At 39.0% G+C, this 23,678-nt stretch overlaps 1 protein-coding gene across 5 annotated transcripts in view; it reads right to left on the bottom strand.

The window, feature by feature from the left end:
- The window catches only part of THRB (thyroid hormone receptor beta), a 384,988-nt gene that overhangs the window by 224,697 nt on the left and 136,613 nt on the right, over positions 1 to 23,678 (bottom strand). The window lies entirely within an intron of this gene.

A 23,678-nucleotide genomic window follows, 5' to 3' on the forward strand; every position in this document is an offset into this window, starting at 1 on the left:
GGCAGAGAGTGTGGGGAAGAAATACCCTGGCTTCTCTCTTCCTTCAGTCTTCCATTCTCCCTCCAGGGATTTCCAGGGTTGAATCCAATTGGGGGCCAACTGACTCAGGGACCCAGAAAGCACAACCCTCAGGGGAGCCTCTCAGTAATATGAGAGAGGGATTTGAGAGCACAGGGGTAAATACAGCACCACGATGTGCAAGACGTTACACAAGGTGTTACTCAGGGCTGAAGGCTACATCCACAAAGATACTGAGAAGCAGAAAGACTGGGCTTGACGGTTAGAAATGACCTGACTAGGTAAAAGTGAAGGACAGGTAGGAGCGACTGTGGAAGTGAAGTGTAAGAAGTATTGGGGGAAATAGCAGGCATTCTGGTTTGGCTTAGAAGGTTGTGTATTTGGGAGGAGGGGGCAGGGGTGGGGAGGGGACGATGGGGCTACAAATTTGAGAGACTGAACAAGCCTGGATTCCAATGCTGCAGATGGGATTTCTGTTCTAAAGGTGGCAGGAAATTAAATGGTTCTAAGCAGAGAGTAACATAATCCAAATTGTGTGTTAGGAACATTATTCTGATAGAGATTTGAGGGATGGAGATTGGAGGGAGACTGCTAGACAAGGGGTTATTACTTAGGTGTAGACCTCAGGGAATTCCTAACCCTCCGGAACAAACGGCAGAAGTTTGTGTAAGCATTCAGTTTTTTGAGAGATGGTATGTAGCTTTCACATGGCTTTCAGCGGAGCCCATGACCCCGACCCTATCAAAAATTGTAAGCACTCGGGGCGCCTGGGTGGCTCAGTCAGTTGAACATCTGACTTCGGCTCGGGTTATGACCTCATGGTCCGTGAGTTCGAGCCCCGCGTGGGGCTCTGTGCTGACAGCTCGGAGCCTGGAACCTGCTTCAGATTCTGTGTCTCCCTGTCTCTCTGCCCCTCCTCCACTCCACTCATGCTCTGTCTCTCTCTCTCTCTCTCTCTCTCTCTCTCTCTGTCAAAAATAAACGTTACAAAATTAAAAAAAAAATTGTAAGCACCAGCAGCAGGAAGAGATCTAGAAAGCTCCTATAATGAAGATCTTTTAATGAAGACAAGAAATGAGACAGTGGCAGTGGCAATGGAAGGAGTAAACAGACAAACATTTATGAGGGACTATCTAAACAAATAATCTGGATGAGTATGAACAGAAATAAAATGAGAGATGCTAAAAGGTTTAACTCTGGGCTGTATCTGTCTGCTATTCCTTGCCCTCCCCCTACAAAACAGAGAAAAGCAGTCCATGCTTCCAAGTTACCACCTCTGTTCATCAGAGATATCACTAATCAAATGTAACCTTTCCTTATTGCTGAGCCCAAACCCCATCTCCAAATCTTTCTCAAATAGCACCCTAGGCACCCACTGCCTTATTCTAGAGCAACTGTTTTTTTTTTTTTCATTGTATCGACTGTTATATAATTTCAGAAGGATGAAGTACCAACGAATGGATATATTTGGCAGAATGTATTATATACTGATATGATCTGTGTATACATATCATTCGCATATTTCCCACACTCGGGGAAGCTTATATACAGTTAGGCCACTAGCTAGATCTTACCCAAGATCATGAGTCTACTTGGTGTTCATTGAAAGCAATGAACACAGATTTAAATAAAGCTGAATTGGGAGGGGCAAAAAAAACTTTGATACACAAAAACTTATTTTATTATGAAATTATCATCATGAAGTTTTGAAATTAGCATAAGCCATTACAGTCAACTACTAGTAACTTCACTGTTAAATTCTTAACTCCAATCACAGGCAAGTAGGTATATAGCATTATCATGAGCCATCCTCTTGTCAAACTCTGGTGACCTTTGGCTTGGTATTTGAATGGCACTATGGTGGTTTTCTCACTTTGGGGTGTTTTCTAGCTGACATTTGAAAAGAGGTATCACTATCAGAGTTGCTTTCTATATAGGACCATAATAAAGAATATTCAGATAAGCCAAATTTTTTTCTACCTGGAGTTTTTTGTTTGTTTTTTAATTTTTTTTTTAACATTTATGTATTTTTGAGACAGAGAGAGACAGAGCATGAATGGGGGAGGGTCAGAGAGAGGGAGACACAGAATCCGAAACAGGCTCCAGGCTCCGAGCTGTCAGCACAGAGCCTGATGCGGGGCTCGAACTCACGGACTGCGAGATCGTGACCTGAGCCGAAGTCGGCCGCTCAACCGACTGAGCCACCCAGGCGTCCCTGTTTGTTTGTTCTTTAAGGAGATAGAAGTTTATTGAATATACTGCATAGGAACAGCAGGCAGGACAGCAAAGGAGAAACCGTCTGACCTTTTTCTACTTGGAATTTTGATCAGCAAGATTATTACTATCCCTGCCAACATGAAGACTTTCTCTGCTCCACTCAACCCTAAACCCCAAAGTTCTATCTGTTCAATGCCAAACAACTTTTGGAAATTTGCCTATATACAAAAATACTCCGTCTGGGCACCTGGGTGGTTCAGTTGGTTAAGCGTCCAACTTCGGTGCAGGTCATGACCTCATGGTTCATGAGTTGGAGCCCACTTCGGGCTCTGTGTCTCCCCCTCTCTGCTCTGCCCCTCCCCCGTCATGCTCTGTCTCTCTCTCTCTGTGTCTCAAAAATGAATAAACATTAAAAAACATTAAAAAATACTCTGAAGAAAAAAACCCCATCTCTACATGTAAACATTCCTGGCAGTAATTATTTGACCATGACCCACAATAAAAAGTATGTTTTAATCTGGAACACATGTACATATATAAAGATGTATACGTGTATATCTAACTAAAACAAAAGTTCTACAAAATAATATTACTTGTGTGTTGCATTTGGATATTTTCTATTCCATTCAACTCTTATTCTATTCTACGTTATATACTATTTCATTAAAGAGAAGTTAGTAGTGACCTGCTGAATTGATTTCATTGCTCTCCAATAGGGCACAATTCACAGTTTGAAAAGCACTACTGTAGCAAAATGACTAAAGTACTCTAACTTTATTCACCGATGTAAACATATTCACAAAAGACCAACCCTGAGCAACTGCAGGGGAAAAAAAAATCTCTTGGCTCTCTCCCTAGTCTCCTGGATGAAGCCAAGGTTTGCTGGGCCAACTTTTGTACTTCGTGGTTGACAATGACTGCAAACTGAAAGGCAGAGATCAAATCCTCACTCTCCTTCTCAACACATCTCTTCCGCTGGGTAAATTATACAGTGCAAGTATCAAGCTATTCAATTTTGCTGTCATTTACTGTTCTTTTTCCAACAGCAATGGAAACACAGGATCGGCTTACTCTTGTCTCTCTTTGGTAGAATTAGATTATTCTCCCTCCTGCCCTCTTAAACAAAGATGGCATTCATCACTCTGAGAACCACCCCCGGAGGATCTCCAGACAAAGCATGGCAGGGAAACCGCTACCCATGAAGGAGCAATAGCAGAATCTGGGCATTGAGGTTGTCAGTCCGGATTATATACCAGAACGAACTTTGTAGCGATTCTTTTGATTGAGTGAACAATTGTAATTGGAGCAACATAATTAACAATAATAACAAAGAAAGAAACAATAAAAGGCTATATGTCTCCAAATCCAGTGGTGTCTACTAGAAGAAAGTTATTTATTAAAAGAAGAAAAATCCATTTTCTCTTTCTAAAAGAAAAAAAAAATACTACAAAATCATCATATCAAAGATCCTTTCGAGGCTTTCTTGCCCGTACTCTGGTATTGGAATATTCTTTCTTCCATGTGACTTCTCTGACATTCATTCACCTTGAAATTCATCTGCTTACTGTGCACCCTCCCCACACCCTTACCCAGTACTAGTAAAACATTAATGCGTGCGTTAAAAGCCACAGGTTTTTCAGGTTCTTTTATTCAGGAATTCTACTTCTCAGAATTTATCTTAAATAAATGAGTATGGCTATATACAAAGCTAGAGTGACAAAGATGTTCATGCGGGGTTATCTATAATGGCAAAAGGCTCAAAGGGTACCATTAATTGCCAGAAGTTGTAAACATTGGGTGGGTGGAGTATTGGTGATTTCAATTTTAGTCTGTATGCCCACCTATATTTCCCAAGTTTTCCAAAATGTAAATAAAATAAAAGGTTGAAAGTAACACATCTGTGCTTAAGAGTGAGACACTGATGAATCTCCAGGCAGAAGATCATCACCAAGCCAAAGGATGCACATGTTTGATCATGCCCTGAGATCAGTTCCTCAATGGTAAAATGGGAATAATAATGCCCAATTCGTAAAGTTGTGATGAAGAGTAAAATCAATAAATCAAGTACTAAAATATGTAATGTGCTTACAGCACTGCCTGGTACATATAAGCACATATAAGTGTTAGCTGGTGTTGTTATTATTTTACTGGTACAAGAAATTGGAAGATATTTTTTTAGTTCCATGTTGAACCTAATACAAAGGACCAGGAAAAGATGGGTTTGTTCCAAATGCTCTCAAAGTTATGCTCTGCATTTGGGGAATAAAAATGCGGCATAAAGAAACTTTTGGTGGTAGTAGATATGTTAATTACATTGATTGTGGTGATGTTTTATCAGTGCATACATATGTCAAAATCTACCAAACTGTGTATTTTAAATACACTTAGTTTATTTTATATCAGTCAGACCTCAATAAATCTGTTTAAAAATAAAGATGAAATTGAGACTTTTTCAGATAAGCAATCCTATGAGAATTTTCCACCAACAGACCAATACTAAAAAATATGTATATATTAGGGAGAAGGAAAAAAAATCCAGGTGAGAGTTTGGAAATACAGGAAGGAATGATGAGCAATGAAAATGGTAAATATGCAGCAAACATAAATGCATATTAACTCTTTAAACAATAATTGCAATTTCTTGTAGTTTAAAAATGTATATAAAATTGAACTATAAGCAATAATAATACAAAAAGTAGAAGGGATAAATGGAATTAAAATGGTCTAAGTCTCTAAAATTTTCTGGAAAATGGTCAGTCACAATTTGTATTATGCTCTAATAAAATAATAATACAATTTGTAATTTCTAGTATAAGCACTAAAAAAGAGAGGAAAAGAATATATGACTAACAAGCCAATTGAGACAAAATATTTCATTAATTCAACAAGGAACAAAGGAGAGGTAAAGAAACACTAAAGAGCTGGGGAGGAAAAAAATCACATAGTACTATCATAGGTTATAACCCAAATATATGAGTACTTTCATAAAATACAAATAGAATGGACACTTCAAGTAATGTACTAAGTTAAAAAAATGCTGCTTTAGTGAGACACACTTTGGATATAAGGACACAAAATTTGAACGAGAAAAAGGATTGGAACAATACATATAGCTTATATTAATATCAGACACAGTAAACTTAATGATAAGAGATATTGCTAGAGATAAAAAGGAAAATTTCATAATGATAAAATCCATAGGAAGACAAAAAATCTAAAATCCGAATGCACGTGAAGCAAGTCGCAAAATATATAAAGCCAACATTGCTAGAACTAAAAAAAAAGTAACCAAATCCACAATCTGAGTGGGAGATTTCAAGGTACCTCTCTCGGAATTGGTAGAACATTCTTTTTTAAAATGAATTAGGATAATGTGATTAATAAATTTGCCTTAATCTATTTAGAACATCGTGGCCAACAACTACAGAATGCACAGAATACACATTAAACAATTACCAAAATTTACTATGCTCTGGGCAATAAACAAGTCTGGAAAAATTTCATAGATGAAAAATCATATAGAATACATTCTCTAACCACAGAGGAATTAAGCTAGAAATTAATAATAAGACAATAACAAAAAAATCAAATATGTTTGAAATTACACAATATACTTCCAATTACCCCATGGGTTAAGGTAAAGCACAATGAAAATTAGGCAATATTATAAACTGAAATATGAAGAAAACATGACATATCAAAATGTGTAAGCTGCAGCTAATAATGTCCTTGGAGGAGAATGTATATACTTAAATGTATCTATTAGAAAAAAAGAAAGCCTGAAAATTAATGACTTAAGTATCTATCTCGTTGTCATAAAAATAACACCAAATTAAAGTCAACAAAGTAGAAGGAAAAAATAATAATTAGACAATACGATATGGAAAGCACAGATGTAATAGAGAAAATACCCAAGCCAAAAATGTCTTCTTGGGAAATACCAATAAAATCCATAAGCCTGTAGCCAGGTTAATCAAGAAAGAAAGAAGGAGGCAAAAAATTGCAAATATGAAATTAAAAAGGGAAATCACCATAGATTCTACAGATCTTAAAAAGATTAGAGGATATATGAACACTTTATGGCAATATTTGAAAATGTTGATGAAGGATAAACACTAATAAACTATTTATCAAAATAGGAAAATAACAATGCAAATGTTAATAGTCATATCCTTTAAGAAACTGACTTTTGTACTTAAAAATTTCTTCACAAAAAATTCTCCAATCCTGAACTGCTTTATTGGTGAATTTTACCACATACTTACGGGAATACCACACCAATCTTACATGGTTCATCCATAATACTGAAAAAGAGGGATTATATCTCAATCCATTACATCGAACTCATTTTATGAGGTCAGCTTAGCCTTGATCCCATAACTGACAAGAATGTTATAAGAAAGAACTTTACAAATTAATATCCCATATGAACTTAGGAGAAAAATACTAAACAAAATATTAACAAACTGAATCCTGAGATGTTTTTTAGGTGATACCACATTATTAGCAAGAGGAATTTATTCTAAAAATAGAATGTTGGTTTAATATTGGAAAATCAGTCAATTTAAAGCATCCTATTAACAGAAAAACGGAAAAAAGCATACGGTTATCTCAATGGATGCAGAAAAAAGCTTTTGCTTTCAAATCTATTCACGACAAAAAACTCTCAGCAAACTAGGAGTGGAAGGAAACTTTCTCAATCTGATAAAACCTATAAAAAACATCTTAATGATAAATATTGAAAGTTTTGCTCCTAGACTAGGAAAAATTCAAAGGTACATTCACCTTCTATAATCATCTTTATTAAATATTATGCTAGAGGTCCTAGCCACTGCAATAAGGAAAAAAAAAAGACCAAAATAAAGAGATATAATCATGTTTATTCTCTGATATAATTTGTGTGAGAAAATACAAAATATCTACAAAGAAATTATGAAAACTAATAATTGAAGTTAACCAGGTCACTGGGTATAAGATCAATATATAAGGGCACCTGGGTGGCTCAGTCGGTGAAGTGTCTGACTTTGGCTCAGGTCATGATCTCACGGTTCATGAGTTCAAGCCCTGTGTCAGGCTCTGGGCTGACAGCTCAGAGCCTGAAGCCTGCTTCAGATTCTGTGCCTCTCCTTCTCTCTCTCTCTTTCTGCCCCTCCCCTGCTTGTGCTCTCCCTCTCCCTCAAAAATAAATAAACTTAAAAGAAAAAAAAAAGATCAACATATAAAATTCAATTGGATTGCTGTATAGCAACAACAAACAGAAAATTCAGTAAACTATAACATTTATCTTAGCATAAAAATATAAAATATCTAAAAAGTAAATCTAAAAAGAAAAAGATACGAGAGACCTCTACACAGAAAACTACACAGGCTTACTGAAAATAAAAAAGAAGGTGGGAAAACATGATCCCAGATTGGAAGAATTAATTTTTTAAAGGTATCAGTTCTCCTCAAATGAGTTAAGGAGAATCCCTATCAAAATCACAGAAGTACTTTTTAGTGGAAGTTGGTAAACTAATTCCAAAATTTATGTGGCAAAGCAATGAGTCAAGAAGGCAATATTGAAAAAGGAAGATGAGAGGACTTAATACTACCAGCGGTAGTATGCTAAATCTCCATTAATTAACATAGCATGCCACTGACACAAGGATAAACAAATAGATCGAAAGAACTCAAGAGAAAGTCTAGAAACAGGCCCATTCATATATTATCATTGATCATTAAAGGTGATACTGCACTGCAGCAAGAAAGGGGTGGCTTCGAATAAATAGAGGGTAGTATCATTGACTTCATATGACACAAAAACATCAATTCCAGGTAGATTATTGGTCTGAATGTAACATAGGTAAATATATTAATGATGTTTAGGTAACAAAGTGTTCTTAAACAGGACACAAAAACCGCTATCGATAACGGAAAAAAGAGATAAATAAAAAAGAAATGAACAAAAATGGAAATGAACAACAATAAAGGAAAAATAGGCAATTAGATTAAAGTTAGGAATATCTGTTCACCATTATGAGAATGAAAAGTGCAAACTAGTATTCACAATAGATATGGCTGACAAAGGAATCATATTCAGAATATATATAGAACTACTATAAATCCTTAGGAAAAAGACAGGGTCATCCAATAAAAAATGGCCAAAGGCTTGGTATCCTCACATGAAGACGATATTCAAGTACAAACAGGCATGCAAAACAAAGTGTGCAACCACATCATTTATCAAGGAAATGCAAATTAACAAGGAGATAAGTATACCCACCACCAGATAGCCAAAATAAAAAAAAATACTGCCAATATTTAGTGTTGAAGAAGATATGGAGAAATGGGGAGTCTTACACACCAGTGGTGAAATATATATAAAATCAATTTGTTTGACAATATCTCCTGAAACTGAATAGATGGTTATGAAGCAGCAATTTCATCCTCAAAGCCAATGCGAGTCTGTATGCATGTTCAGTAATAACCTATACAAAAACGTTCAGAGCTGTACTTTTCTTTTTAGCCAAAGGCTGGAAAAAATTAAAATGCTTATCATAGTTGAATGGATAAAAATTAAAATACACATAACAATGGAATGTAAATCCAGAGTGACGGAATGTTTCACAAACATAATATGGAGTAAAATAAGTCGGACACAAGAAATACGTTCTACAGGAGCCTTTTGTATAAAGTTCAAGTTCTAGTTTTAGAACTCAGGAGAGTTTAGCCTTTTGGGGAGAGCTTGGCTAGGGGCATGGGGAGAGTGTCTCCTTCCTGTCAGTGTTCTATTTCATGATCTCACTAGTGGTTATGTGGGTGTACATACTTTGTGAAATTTTATCAAGCAGTATGTTGATGATTAGTATAATTAATTGCAACACATTAATAGTCCATGAAACCATCTTAGTACGTGACCACCATTTTTAAAAGAATGTATGTGTGTGTTTTAATGTATGTTTTAATGGAATGTATGCGTGTTCTGCTTCAAAGCATAAGTTTATTTGTGAAAACTTAAAAAAAAATCACATGTGTGTTTATTACTTAGCATTAATAAGGGCACAGACAGACATGGTAAGCAAGTGTGACAGGATGTAAAGCATACATCAGGGGAAATTTCAGACATCCTGTAGAGTGTAGACCAATGGAGTGGAGAAAGGGAGGATGCCAAAAGAAACAGTCTTAAGTTATCAGGGTTTTCTGTAAAGAATTTGTTTAGTATGTTACTCACTTTTTCTCTTTGTGAAGAACAGGGCAAATTGTTTTCCTCATAGGAGATGAGCAGCAAAAATGTGTAATTAACGTTTTCTTTCCTCTCCATGGTTTCTAGAAAACCCAGCCCTAAAAATGTGCATACCTTTCGGGCAGTGCTTTTCAGATTTTCTTTTACTATGACCACAATAAGAAATACATTTTACATGCTCAACATCACTCATCATCAGAGAAATACAAACCAAAACCACAATGAGATACCACCTCACACCTGTCAGAATGGCTAACATTAACAACTCAGGCAACAACAGATGTTGGCAAGGATGCGGAGAAAGAGGATCTCTTTTGCACTGCTGGTGGGAATGCAAACTGGTGCAGCCACTCTGGAAAACAGTGTAGAGGTTCCTCAAAAAACTAAAAATAGAACTACCCTACAACCCAGCAATTGCACTATGAGGTATTTATCCAAGGGATACAGGTGTGCTGTTTCGAAGGGACACATGCACCCCAATGTTTGTAGCAGCACTATCCACAATAGCCAAAGTATGGAAAGAGCCCAAATGTCCTTCGATGGATGAATGGATAAAGAAGATGTGGTATATATTTACAATGGAGTATTACCCAGCAATCAAAAAGAATGAAATCTTGCCATTTGCAACTATGTGGATGGAACTGGAGGGTATTATGCTAAGTGAAATTAGTCAGAGAAAGACAAATATCATATGACTTCACTCATATGATGACTTTAAGATACAAAAAAGATGAACATAAGAACATGGAGGGGGACAAAACATAAGAGAATCTTAAATATGGAGAACAAACAGAGTTGCTGGAGGGGTTGGAGGAGAGGGGATGGGCTAAATGGGTAAGGGACATTAAGGAATCTACTCCTGAAATCATTGTTGCACTATATGCTAACTAACTTGGATGTAAATTAAAAAATAAATTAATTAAAAAAAAGAAATACATTTTATATCATGACCCAATACACAAACACACATATAAATACGCAACATACATTTTAGTAAATAACGCCCTTACTTTGTGCAATGCCTTCTAATATATACTATTGTACTCTGTTCTAGTCTTCATATCCTATTGCATTAAAAATTGTGACCACTTAATAGATTTATGGACCATTAATGTGTTATAACTAAGTTTGAAAAACATGTCCAGAGTTCCTGGCAAATATTAGGCATTCAATAAAACGTTATTAGATGCATGATGGCATACATTTTGCATATTAACCTAACCTCCACAGCTCATTAGTGTCTATCCTTGTTTTCCTTTGCCATCCTGTTCTTTTTCTTTACTAATTTATGTTAACCTGTTATAGTGTATGTATCTTTACAAGTTGTCATAATCTTTTCCAGAACAAGTCCTTAACACTTTCAAGTCACATTATAAATCAGTCAGAGGAAAACCAGGAGAGAAAAGATCCTCCAAAGGTGCCGGGTTGTGCTTCTTTGGGAAAAGGGAGCTCAATACCTGTAAGAGAGACACTTCCTGTCCCCCACAGTAACAATGTCTGCGGCACCAGTGCCCATGAGAGCAGATGGCAACTGTGACTAAGTGACGGGAGCTCACCTCTAACCTTACAGGGGACCATATATACTCTTGCTTTCCACGAAGTTCTCTTGCATTTCCGACAGCTGGGAGAGAGCGCGTCAGCTCATTCTGAGAAACACAAAGACACTTTTTGAAAGAGGAACAAAGGGTTCTGCAACTGACAGTGAAGAATGGTGTGAGCATCTATGTGCATCACTGTGATAAAGGAGTTCATGGTCTTGAGTTTCCTTTATCTCTCTTTTCAGGGTGTAAAGTCTTTCTCAGGTCATTGAGACCGTGTGTCTACAGAGAGCAAGCAAACATGTTGGAAGGAGCTAGTCTGGGTTTATTAAAGAATGAACCTTATCTTTCTAACACAGGAACAAATTTCACCTTAATAAAACTTTTATTTTAAAATATTCTCTCAGGTCCTATTGAACAAAACCTTCCCTACAAAAGGTTCTTGGATCACTTTTGGGCAAGTTGCCATCCTGGCTTATCTTCCACGCCCAAAGAAAGTTAAACACGGTTTGGGCCAACCCCTGTGGTCCAATTTGGTAATGCTGTCCTTCTGAGGACAAGGATGTGGGCTAAAGAGGGATGTGAACCTGACTGGTTATTCCTTTAGCAAAAAAGAGTCACAAAGGACAAAGAATCTAACAGGGCTGAAATGGAGGACTTCTTTTCTAGGAAATGGATCCTAAGCTGTGTTTCTGCTTTAGCTCTAAGAAAGCATGGATGCTTCCAGGGAAACAACCAAAAATACAGACTACAATTTTCAGGTACAGATGTCTACAGAAATATTTGCCTACCTACTGATTTCCCAGTAATGTGGAGGGGCACAATATGGCAGAAGAAGTCTGTAAGTTCCAAACTGGGGGGGAGTACTTTTAAAAAGTTATTGCGCAGACATTAAAGCTAGTGCCTTACAAATCACAATGTTAGAAATACAATAGCAAGTTAAATGTAAAAGCAGGTCAAAAAACTAAACACAACAAAATATGAATTCAACCATTTTTTAAAAAATTTTTTTTAACGTTTATTTATTTTTGAGACAGAGAGAGACAGAGCATGAACGGGGGAGGGGCAGAGAGAGAGGGAGACACAGAACGGGAAGCAGGCTTCAGGCTCTGAGCCATCAGCCCAGAGCCCGACGCGGGCTCGAACTCACGGACCGCGAGATCGTGACCTGAGCCGAAGTCGGACGCTTAACCGACTGAGCCACCCAGGCGCCCCAATTCAACCATTTTTTAAGCATGAAGGTGTATGTTTTATATGCATAGAAAAAGATTCAAAGAAACATTCCAAGATGTGAATATTAATCTTTTTTTGTTTCTCAGTTTCCACAGATTGCTTTTACAAGTAGATAAACAAAAGCTATTGTAAAAAATGTAATGATTCATTTCTTGATAGAGCCTAGTTTGTTCATTCATTGATTCATAAATTTCTAGTAACTGTGTCCATTTTCTCTTTAATGACAACTTCAGGAGTTAAATTTCTAACTTAGAGAACAGGAACACTGGATAAATCACTGAATCGTATGCAAAGTAAAAGTGAAACATGGTTCTTAGCCTCTGGACACATCTGCATGAAGGCAGACCAAGTTTGAAAACAACTTCTTTTTCTTATATACATGTATTTTCCACGTGGGCTGTCTGGACTCATTTTAAACTGTAGTTTATAAATAACACGAAAGCTTTAGATGGCGTCGCTGAAAGCCCACCCAGTTAATGTAAATGTCACACACATTTCTGAATTCCCTGGGCATAATTCCCTAGCCCTACAGCAATTAATGTTGCCCAGCTGGCCCCAGGCAAAAGTGAGCAACAGAGTAATCTCTGTAGCTGTTTGTAAAGGAAATGAAGGCAGTACAAAGAAAGGCTGCTGCATTCAAGCTAGGACCATAGTGTGGTCACAATTAGTTTAGTAGGCACGCCAGCCAGCGCACGAGCTAAAGCACCTTCATTTTTCATGTGGTTTCTTGCTACTTTGTCACTTTCCTGAACCATGCCTGTCAACGTGTATACAACGAAAGGCTCATCGCTGCCATGGCAGATGTAGAGGGGAAGAAAACAGGTTAATCTGTTTTATCATTTATTTCTGACTTTATATATCTGACAGACAATTCCATATTGTAAAAAAGAAAAGAGAGACCCCTCCTAAACCTTGCTATTAGCAAGCATTTAATTAAGAAGTCTGGTGGTGGTTTTTTTTTTTTTTTTTAATTCTTAACTCGAATAAAGCAAGTCCATGTAACAAATTATTATAAATACTGAGACTTTGGCAATGAGGCTGCTGAAATCCCTTGCTAAACTTTGCTAAATTTTAAAAAATGATTTCTCAGTAACGTGGATGGGTATGCCACCTACAATAGGGCAGTGCTATGCCCTGCTCTCAAAGTTTCTAAATAGAAAGTTTTAAAGGAACTTCAGATGCTATCGCAAATTGAAAGGAAACACGTTTACTTTGGAAAAACACATAAAGCATAAAGAGCCACTAGGATTCACTCACTGGGTTTCCTGCTTTATAATGGGAAGGTAAACTTTCTCAACATATTGGAACATCTTCCAGCCCATAGCCTATTTTACTACTGCGGTTGGCACTGAAATTTGGGGTGTTGAGAGAACTACCCTGAGAGGGGAGCCTCAGTGGAAGGGAAGAGGGGTTTAAAGATGTGGTCTGTCTGGGTTTCTGCTCTCTGAGAAAGGATTACAGTGCCAACCTGTGAGTAAAAGTGAAGGCCAAATGTTCAGTTTAGATAAGGACTTTGGTTTGGGAATAAGATTACAAATCCCTGAGGCTGTGAAGACTTTCATGCTCACCTAGCCCCCCACGTCCCCACTCCAGGCAGCTCCAAGCCCACTACATGGGGGCACTGGGTGGTTCTCAGTGATTCGGGAATGGCAGGAGAGATCACAGAAGGCTCATGATATAAGGGTCAGGAATCTCTCCGTAAGTCCATACTGATAGAAATAAATACGTGGATAAATAAACAAATAGGAGAAAAGTGAAAGCTCTTCTTCAGAGTAGAATGACAACTAATAAACACAGAAGGAATGATAGAGTTGGAAAACCATCACTGGATGCTAATACTGGTGGGTAAAAATTTGAGGAGGAAAATGGTATTTGTATAGTTCCAAGATATTTGCGCCTTAATCAAGTGATCAAAACGAACATCACCAATACTGGAATAAACTGACATCACGTGTCTCCTGATATGACTCACTGAGGAGGACACAAGATCACTACTGTGGTATTCCTTTCTCCCAAAAATACATCTCCTGAATCCAATATTGTGGAACCATCAGAAATCCAAGCAGAGAGATATTCTACAAAATAACTGACTTATACCCTCCAAAAATGTCAAGGTCAAGAAACATAAAGTAAGGCTGAGGAACTGTTTCAGAACAGAGAAGCCTAAGAAGACATGAAAACTACATGCAACATGATATTGTGGAATGGATCCCAACTGGGAAAAATTGCTATCAAGAATATTTTCAGGGGGCGCCTGAGTGGCTCAGTCGGTTAAATGTCTGATGCTTGATTTCGGCTCAGGTCATGATGCCAGTGTCATAGGATCAAGCCTCGTGTTGGGCTCTGTGCTGAGCATGAAGCCTGCTTGAGATTCCCTCTCTCCCTCCCTCTGCCCCTCTTTCCCACTTGGGCTCTCTCTCAAAAAAAACGAAAATTAAAAAAAGATTATTGGACAATTGGACAAAATTTGAATATGGAATGTGGACTGGTAGTATCCTATCATTGTTGAATTTCTTAGGTCTAATAACTATATTGTGATTATATAAGAGACTGGTCTTGTTCTTAGGAAATGGTGCTGATGCATTTAGGAGTGAGGGCAAAACAAGACAGCAAGGTGGGAAACAGAGATCATGGTACCATTTTCTCTGCTCTGGAGTTCATCACCAGCCCTATCAGAGAGTAGAGCCAATTGGGATAAGCCTGACCCTGACTGGGAACTGAAGCTCGGTCCATTTGACTGGAGGGAGAAAGGATGTGCACAACACACACACACACACACACACACACACACACACACACACCCCAGGGCAGCTTGGGGGATTTGAGGGAGCTTCTATAATCTCAGCAATTATAATGTTGACCAGCAGTCTTATTCCGGAAACTCCTACACTTTAGCCTTGCGACTGACATTGCTGCTTTCTGGGATGAGGGGAATGTTGGTGTTTCTCGTAACTTATTTGTTTGTTTGTTTGCATTTGATACTTGGTTTGAAGATAGAACTCTGATGACATCTGTCCCAGCAGTCTATGATCCGAAGGACTTCTCCAGGCCTGTGTCCTAGACCTTCCTACTTTAGGGCAACTCTCTAGCATGCTGAAAGATCAATATAATCTGACCCCTTTGGCAGGCTTGTTCAGAGGGTTTGTTTAGAATGGGATGCATTTGTTGGTGCATTTTTGTAACCTGTATGCAGATAATTCTCTAAGTGGTGCCTTATGGAAATAAAACGCTCTTATTTTAGAAGATATTTTAAAAATATTTATTATTTAGTTTGAGAGAGAGAGTGGGGGAGGGGCAGAAAGAGAGGGAGAGAGAGGATCCCAAGGGGATCACTATCAATGCAGAGCCCGGTGTGGGGCTGGATCCCACCAACTATGAGGTCATGACATGAACCAAAATCAAGAGTTGAACGCTTAACCAACTGAGCCAATCCGGATGCCCCTAAAATGTTCCCCTTGACTATGATCAACTGCAGGTTAACCGGTCAGAGAACTGGAAATGTGGCAAAGATGAAAACCTGAGAGTGAATCCATTTTGAAATCCAGAGTCATGTCAAAAAGCCTTATTTTAATCAATAATTTCAATCCCAGTTAATCTAGGCTATGTAGGATCTCGTTAAGATTCAGATTCGAACTCAGGAGGTCTAAGTGGAGCCGGAGATTCTGTGTTTCTAACAAGAAGGTGCTGAGGCTGCTAGCCTGCTTCTCAAAGACCATGGTTTTTAGGAGCGAGCTATTTTAGCACCTTCAACCAGAGAAGTGAGGTATTATTAGGCCCATTTTCAAGATGAGAAAACTGAGTCTCAGCATGACCACATAACTTTCCCAAGGTACCGTGGCAAGTAGGTTAGAAGTAGACTTTAAGCTCCAGAAATGGCAGCCATCTGTCCACCAAAGGTCCTTCAATGCCCCATCCCCAACTTCCGGAGGGATGTGAAACAGGCATTCTTTTCTTGCTTGTTATGCAAGCACCTTCAAGCTATGACTATTGTTGAGGTAAATTCTTAAAAGGAGTTTTTACAACTCATTCAAAATAACTTGAAACATTATACAATAAATCGCTCTGCCCCTACCACTTAAAGATGATATTATCAATAAAAATTCAACCCAATGTGACTTCACGGTCAAAAAGTTATTAGAAGGGAGAGTCAGACATGATGGCATAAATCCAAAATGCAAACAAGAAAGAACAAACACAGAAGTACTTGAGGTTTTCCTTATCCTGAACTCATGTCAGACGCCTCACAGCAAAGCCTGCCTCTGAATGCGCCAGTCCTAAAACAGTTCTTAGGAAATGGGGTATAGGAACACAAAGACATAGAGTAAATTATCCTTCGGCAATATATAGAGCTTTATATTAAGGAATTTGGGCATCCAGCTACTACTCTCAGTGACTTATTGCCAATAATTTAACTAAAATATAAAGCTTGTACTTGCTTTGCAGCACTTGGCTTAAAGATTGAAATCAAACAAAATGGGTTGGTATCCTTGAATTAATTTAATAGTTTGTTTTTCTTCTAGCTGCTTTCATTTTTTTTTTTATCTTAGTAGAAAATAATACACAAAGAACACCAATTTTTCAGGCTTGGAATCTCAGAGCTGAAATAATGTTTAGAGATGATGTCACTTAAATTCCTCTTTTTACTGATGGGGAAAGTGTGGAGCAGAAAGGTGAAGTGACTTTCTCATTCTTCAACTTGTGCCAGGACTGGACTCCCTGTATCTTTTGCTGTTAGAATAAATATAGAACATATGTGTAGCTTAAACATGTTTTTCAAGTTCAAGAGTATACCATGGAAAGTGAGTCTCCTTGGAGCTGACCACCACCAGTAAAGCCTGAGTTATCCTTCCAGAAATGTTCCTTGCATGCACATGTATATATATCTATATATCTTTTATTTTCACAGAAGGATTATATTACACATCTACCTTGCTCATTAAATTTTTTTTTTAATGTTTATTGTTGAGAGAGAGAGGCAAAGAGTGCAAGCAGGGGAGGGGCAGAGAGAGGGGGAGACATAGAATCCGAATCCAAAGTAGGCTCCAGGCTCTGAGCTGTCAGCACAGATCCCAACATGGGGCTTGAACTCATGAACTGAGAGATCATGACCTGAGCCCAAGTTGGACACTTGACTGACTGAGCCACCCAGGAGCCCCCATTTGTTTCTTTTTCTAAAAACTTCCTATTTTAGCAACTACCCCTCATTCTTTTTATTTTTTTTAAAGATTATTTATTTATTTAAGTAATCTCTACACCCAAAGTGGGGCTTGGACACATGACTATGAGATCAAGAGTCGCATATTCTTTAGACTAAGCCAGCCAGGCACCCCTGCTTCCCCTCATTTTTATCCTCTCTCGCTTTCTTTAGTTTCCTTTGCCTCATTTAATCACTACCTGAAATGGGACATATTTGCTGGTTCATTTTTTTTTGTCATTTGTATCAGCCTACTAGAATGGAAGCCCCATGGGTACAGAACTTCATTTATTCATAAGTGCATCCTTAGCACAGACAGCAGCGGCTCCTGGTAGGGGCTCAGTAAATACATGACGAATAAATGAATGAAAGCTTTGCACGTTTTACTGTTGGATTATTGGCTTTTTTCTTATTGATTCATAAGAGTTCTTTATAGAGTAATTAAATGAGCCTTCATTTTTCACTTGTGTCACTACTATATTTTCCAGAGTGGTGTTTGTTATTTGACTTTGCTGATGAATTGTTTTTTTCATTTAAAGAAATGTTTAATTATTATAGACTCAAACATAACGTATCTGTCTTTTATGGCTTTTGAGTTTTGTGTCTTGCTTAGAAAGGCTTTATGCACTCTAGAGTTACTTTTAAAAACCTGTCTGGTACTTTCATGGATTGTTTTTACACTGGAATCTTTGATTCATTTGAAATTTATTTTGGCGTAAGTAGCGACTATGTATTCAACGTTGTTATTTTTTCCCCAGTAGTGAGCCAGTTGACCCAACATTAATTAAAGAGTAATCCATATTCTTCTGATTGTTCTGAATGCTATCTTTATCCGATACCAAATTCCCATAAATACTTACATCTATATCTGGTCTCGATTCTGTTCTCCTAATTTGCCTACCTTTTCCTGCGTTGGTACTAATTTATCTTAATTCCTTTTGCTTTATGGTGTATTTTAACATCTGAGCAATACTGGATCCTCCTCTTTGTCCTCTTTCTGCCATAACTTTCCTATCAATTCTCACATGGTTGTCTTTCCGTAAGAACATCAGAAAACCGCCAAACCAGTCAAACCTCCCTCCAAAAAAATCCTCTTGCCATTTTATTGGGGTCAGATTACTTCATAGATTAATTTAGGAAGAAATAACATTGATAGAAGAACCCAGCCTTCTTGACTTTTGAATGTTCTTTATTCTCTCTCAACTTCCTTGACACACACAAATAAAATTTAACTTTCTTCAATGGGAAGAATTAAGACAATTCTATCTATCTATCTACCTATTTATTTATTTTTGAGAAAGAGGGAGCATGCTCCCACACTCGAGTGGGGGAGGGGCACCGGGAGAGGGAGAGAGAGAATTCCAAGCAGGCTCTATGCCCAGTGCAGAGCCTGATGCAGGGCTCCATCCCACAACCCATGAGATCATGATCTGAACCAAAATCAAGAATCAGATGCTTAGCCAGCTGAGCCACCCAGGTATCCCTAAGATAATTCTTACACCCAAACTAAAACTAATTCTTTTCCAGTTATCTGTTAATGTGAAGCAAACCACCCCAAAATTTCGTGGCTTAACACAACAACCATTTTATTACATCTCTCAATTTTGTAGGGTGAGAATTCAAGCAGGTCTTGGTTGATTCATCTGCTTTCATGTACTGTTAATTGAGGACACTCAGTGACATTCAGCTGGTGGCTGGGCTGGCCTAGAGGTACAAGATAGCTTCACTCCCAGGCATGACATCTTGGCAGGGGTGACAGGAAGGCTGAGCTAGCTGGGGCTATCTCCTCGATGTACCTCGATGTGGCCTTTCCAGCAGAGCCGCTTTGAGTAGCTGGAATTCTTAGACGGTGGCTCAGGACCAGAGAGCACATCTTCCAGAGAACAAAGAGGAAGCTGCATGGCTTTTTGTATTCTGCAAGGCCTCAGAAGTCACACAGTGTCTCTTCTACCATACACGATTGGTCAGAGTGGTCACAAGTCCACCCACATTCTCAGGGGAGAATTTAAGCCCACCCAGACATACCCCACCTCTTGTTGGGAGAAGGTCAAAGAATTTGTGGCCCTTTTTAAAATTTTTTTTTAATTTTTTTTTTCAACGTTTTTTATTTATTTTTGGGACAGAGAGAGACAGAGCATGAACGGGGGAGGGGCAGAGAGAGAGGGAGACACAGAATCGGAAACAGGCTCCAGGCTCCGAGCCATCAGCCCAGAGCCCGACGCGGGGCCCGAACTCACGGACCGCGAGATCGTGACCTGGCTGAAGTCGGACGCTCAACCAACTACGCCACCCAGGCGCCCCAATGGCCCTTTTTTTTTTTTAAAACCACTGTATCTTATGTTAATAGAAAGCTGGACTGTTTTCTCATATTAGTTTAATCACTTATGACTTTGCTGCAATATTCTTTCTCCTTCCACCGTGTCTACCTCTGGAAGCAATGACAGGATACAGAACTGGAAAGTGTTTCATTTTGGAAATGAAATTTTCAGTTGAGTTGCATTTTGTGCCAGCGTAGAAGGGGACAGCCACGCCCTCAGTGTGACTGGCTTTCTTCATCCGTTCCTTCTGCCTCCCCCTCCTGACCACCGTACAACTTGCTTGTGTCTCTACCAGAGGGTGGCAGGAGCAGAGAAAGTCAACTCTGATTTGTCAATTTTTAAAAACTTGTTTAGTAGCAACTTTGGGCAAAGGCAGAAAGGAGATGAAAATGTACAGTACATTATTTGAGGATTAATAGTGAAGCTCAACCAGTCATTCCAAGGAACGCCAGGCTGGCTGTTCTTTTTATCGATGGATGACCTTATTTCAAAGACCCCCTAAACACAGGCCCTGATAATTCCCTGCACACCTTCCTCAATCATCCCCTTCTTTTCTAAATCCCAGTGATCACAGCAAGATATACTGAACATCTACTGTACTGGGTACTTCACACATGTTTATTATCGCTGAGCCCCAACAGCACTTCAAAGGCGGGAACTGTTATGACCATATTCTAGCCAAGAACACTACTGCTCAGTGATGAACTGAACTGTGCAAGGGTCAGAAAGCTAAAATGCAGTACCTTGCTCCCTACATCCTTGGGGCACAAAATGTGTCCCCCTTACCAAAGACATCAGCATCACCTGGGCACTTGTTAGAACCTTGAGCCCCAACCCAGACCTCGTGCCTCAAGAGCCCCAGGTGATATACACCCCTCTTAAAGTCTGAGAAGCACAGCTCTTTTCCTTGGCTCTGCAATGATCTTGCATACTGGAATCCCATGAGGGAGCTTTAAAAAATACTGATTTCTGAGTTCCTTTCTCCTTTCTCAGTTCCAATTTAGTTGGTCTGGGGGACAACTTGGGCATTAGGATTTTTCAGAGCTCTTCATGTGGTCCTAATATTCAGCAAAGTTAGATACAAAGCTCATTGATACAAAGCATATCTCATATCTTGCATATCTGTTTATCATCATTTTTATACATGTTCGATGTCTCCAACATGAATATACTTTTTATATCAGCTCTCTTTCCAGGGTAGTTTCTTGCACAAAATATGTACTCCATCAGCATTGGCCATTGTTGTTATTGAAAACGGTGCTTTATTTGGTCTGCTGTGGGGCTGGGGCATCAGTATTTTTGAAAAAGGGCCTCGTGATTCTATTGTGCAGTCAAGGTTGAACACCATCGGGTTGGCTCCCACAGCTCCAGATGATGGTTGCTATGGAGAAATTTGGGTGGAGGAGTGCCAAATGTTCTGATTTTTTTAAGAAAAAACTTAAAACCCAGATTTTTATAATAAATATTGTCAACCAAACTAGATTTTTGAAAAAACTGTGTGCAAGTAAAATAAATCACATCTGCAGGTTGCTTGTGTGTGTGAGGGGGGCATATTTGTGTGCACACCTGTCTGTAAGTGTGTGCCTGTTAAGGGACATAACATGTTCAACAGATTTAAGGTAATTTACTTGGAGCTCCATGACTCCCTCGAAGTCTGATTATTATAAATGCCATCACTACTGATGCCTTGGAAGAAACAAGCTACAATCATCGCACAACCAATTCTAGCTTATAAAAGGGTCCCTGTATCATTTCTGTCAATGTATATAATGCATAGCCCAAACTGGACATTGTCAAGCCTTGCAGAATAATAATCTGTGCCCAGTTTAGTGTTCTATCCAATGCGTGGATGTGCCACCAGAATCAGGGAATGTGTAGCAACAAGAGGGGGCAGAAGGCATTCTGAGGTTACGGAAAGAAAGGTACTGTGTAAGGACAGGGCACTATTGTCATGATTTCCACCCACTGCCTGAGCACCGTTTAGTGATGAAGGAAAAACAAGACATGGAGACTCAGGAAGAAAAGTGCGGACCAGAAATAAAGGTGTGTAAAGGAAGTATCATGGAGAAGAGAAAAGTCTTCCATCTGGTTTTCATACCACCTATGACTCCTTATGTCTGAACTCATTTGCCTGCACCAATAGAGAGAGAGGGTTTCTCTGAAGCCACAGCCGGGTAGTTGAGGTACTGGGGATTTGAGCCACATAGCTAAGGAAGTTCTGCGCATGCCCCAGTTGTTGAATTTGTTGATGCAATTCGGGTGCAAGGGGATAGAAGGACCCAAATCTAATACCAGCAGCCCATGTCATTGCGTTTGTCTCATGGTGATTAAGGAGTCAGAGGCAGCCATCAGTATCAAAATCAATAACGATGACGATGATGGTGATAATGACAATGATGGTATTATCATCACTAACAACAGTAGCAGCGATAATTACCAAAGGCTTATGCTGGGCCATGCCCTGTGCCAAATATCTTACATGTTGTATCCCATTCATTCTCAACGCAGCAACCACACTGATTCTTTTAAAAGGAAGCCAGGGAGGCCTGGGTGGCTCAGTCGGTTTAAGCCTCTGACTTCGGCTCAGGTCATGATCCCACGGTTGGTTCGTGGGTTTGAGCCCCGCATTGGGGTCTGTGCTGACAGCTCAGAGCCTGGAGCCTGCTTTGGATTCTGTGTGTCTCTCTCTGCCCCTCCCCCACTTGTGTTCTGTCTCTCTCTCTCTCTCTCTCTCTCTGTCTCTCAAAAATAAATAAACATTCAGAAAAATTAAAAAAAAAACTTCATAGACGACAAACCAGATCTAGTGCTCCTCTTCTAAAGCCTTTCAGTGGCTCCCATTCTACAAAGTGCAAGAGACAAAATTCCTTCCACACCCTGTCAAGCCTTCCATCCATCAACTGCCCATTTCCCTTCCCTACTCATTATCTCTCTGTCAGTCCCCTCTAGGCTCCAGAAACTTCTGTTCCTCAAACATGAAGCACGTGTGTGCCCGAGGTCAGAAACTCTCCTGTCCCAAATAGCAAGCTTCATTCCCACCACCTTAGCGAGGCCTGCTGAGTCCAGTCTGTTTACAATTGCACCCCCACTCCAACATCACCCCCTTTTCTTTCATTCTCTGCATTGCACATATCGCCTTCTCACATACAGTGTTTTACTCAACTGACTTTTTTCTTTCTGTCTTTTCTTTTTTTTTTTTAACTTTCCATTATCCCCTGGAATGTATGCTTCATGAAAGCACAGGTTCTTTCCTATTTTGTTCATTTCTACATCCCTAGTGCCTAGAAATGCCAGGCACATAGCTAGCACTTGAGAAATAATTTTGGAATGAGTAAATAAATTGATTTAATCCTTGCAACAACCCTAAAAGATAGGTGCTGTGATTATCGCACCTTAATAAAATGCTGAGCATGAAGTTTAAAGACGTTGCATTTGCCCAAGATCACAAATGAGAAGCTGGTGGGGAGGAGACATAAACCTAGGACCACTTGACTCACAGTTTATAAAAATCTACGACCCGTTCTACTGTTGTTTTAACACTTTTGGACCTTTCTTGGGAAATCAGAATCTAGGAGTAGAGCTATATTGCATGTAATTAGAACTAAGGCAATTACTGGGAACCAGTGAGAAAGTGAAGAAACACCCCAAAGTCAACTGGTTTTGTTTCCTATGGTTACAGCAATTTTTAATTTTTAGAGCAGTTGATACCATTTCTTGGATGATCATTTGTTAAGGGGATAGACCTTGTAAAGTATTCTGGTGATGGGAAATAAGTCAAGATTTAGCAGGTCATATTTCGTTGGTGTGAGTAAATCAAGGGCCATCTTGACTTTAAACTGCTTAAGAAATTCATCCAGGGAGAGCTAAAGAATCTGAGAGTCCAAAGATACCATAGGAAGGGACCATATGTAACGCAAACATGTCTCCAGGACCCTAAA

Source organism: Panthera uncia, chromosome C2, assembly GCF_023721935.1.
Source record: "Panthera uncia isolate 11264 chromosome C2, Puncia_PCG_1.0, whole genome shotgun sequence".
Classification (NCBI taxonomy): Eukaryota; Metazoa; Chordata; class Mammalia; order Carnivora; family Felidae; genus Panthera; species Panthera uncia.